Source organism: Ursus maritimus, unplaced genomic scaffold (assembly GCF_017311325.1).
Source record: "Ursus maritimus isolate PB19 unplaced genomic scaffold, ASM1731132v1 scaffold_14, whole genome shotgun sequence".
Taxonomy (NCBI): Eukaryota; Metazoa; Chordata; class Mammalia; order Carnivora; family Ursidae; genus Ursus; species Ursus maritimus.
Genome location: NW_024423786.1, coordinates 57,240,554 through 57,242,070, shown reverse-complemented (window position 1 = coordinate 57,242,070; position 1,517 = coordinate 57,240,554). Strand labels below are relative to the sequence as shown.

The following is a 1,517-nucleotide window of genomic DNA, read 5'->3' as shown; positions in this document are numbered from 1 at the left end:
CACCCCCTTCCGCAAGCCGCGTCCCGTCCCTGTCACAGCTGTAGAGGCCACTTGGCTGGTTTCACTAGATCCATCTGGTGGACATTCTGGTCATTGCTGGGCTGTTGGTGTTTCGGACACCAGTGCTGTGACCGCTTGGGCCCAGCTGTCGGACGAGTGACAGGACCTTTGTCTCCGGTGGGCGCCAGAGCGCGCTGGCTGGGGGGTGAGAGGCTGCGAGCCTCTCCTGAGCCACCGCTGCTTTCTTCCCCCGAACGCTCACTGCCTGTCCTTCGCTCACTTTGGATTGGACGGGGGGTCTATTTCTTGTTGATTTGCCAGGGCTCTTGACGTGGTAGAGAACTCCACCCTTGCTGATGGGAGCTACAGACCACCCCCCACACCTGGCTTGTTTTGACTTCTGATTTTACCTTCAGTCTGTTTTTCTGGGCAGAAGCCTGTGAGGGTCAGCTGTCTTTTGTGTCATGCGTTTAAGGCCTCCCCACACCGAGACTGTTTTTACATATGCCGCACGGCTTCTCCTGGTATTTGTACAAGCTCGTTGACGTTCAAGCCTCTGATGTGTAGGCTGCACGGTGTGGCCCCCAGAAGGCCCACTGGGTTTCTGACAGAGCGCTCTTCCTGCCGAGCCTGAGGGTGCCTGGCTTCCTGCCAGGGCGGCCTCACCGTTCTCCTGCGTACGAGGGGAAGTGAGAGACGGAAGCGTGGCTGCCACTCTGGTGGGGGCGGGCGTGGGCCTAGGCGGATTGCGAGCTTGGGTTCCCGCTCGGGGGGCTGCAAGGATCCTCCCGGGGTCCCACGCAGGCGTCCCCTCCTGGTCTCCTGCCATCAGCTCTTGGGCCGGGCGGTGGGCTGGGTGCGTGTGGGCGCTGCGGTGCCTGGCTGTGGGTCGGGGGACCAGGCCCAGCCGAGGACGGCTCTGGACCGGCGTCCTCACCCCCGTGCCCACAGCAAGAGGCGGAGTCCAACCTGCGCAAGGCCAAGCAGGGCTACACGCAGCGCTGTGAGGACCACGGCAAGGCTCGCTTCCTGGCGGCCAAGGCCGAGGAGGAGCAGGCGGTTACCGGGCCCGGGGCCGCCGCCTCCAAGACCCTGGACAAGCGGCGGCGTCTGGAGGAGGAGGCCAAGAACAAGGTGAGCGTGGACGGGGAGGGGCCCGTGGAGGGCAGGTCCCAGAGGCCGCGGCCCCGGACACGGGGCAGAGGTGGACCCTGCAGGAACGGCTCCCCCCCCTCCGCTGCTGCCTGGGTTTCTGCGGCGGGCCTGGTGGCGGAGGGCCTGGACCCGGCTGAGGGCTCTGTGCACCCCCTCGCCCCCTCTAGGCAGAGGAGGCCATGGCCACCTACCGGACGTGTGTGGCCGACGCCAAGACGCAGAAGCAGGAGCTGGAGGACACCAAGGTGACGGTGCTGCGGCAGATCCAGGAGGTCATCCGGCAGACTGACCAGACCATCAAGTCGGTGCGTGCCCAGCGTCCGGAGCCCGTGCTCCAGCACGGGGCTGGGAGGGCAGGGTCA

General features: G+C 65.7%; 1 protein-coding gene across 1 annotated transcript in view; it reads left to right on the top strand.

Moving 5' to 3' along the window:
* ARHGAP45 (Rho GTPase activating protein 45) overlaps positions 1–1,517 on the top strand; it is a 15,672-nt gene that overhangs the window by 7,082 nt on the left and 7,073 nt on the right. The window lies entirely within an intron of this gene.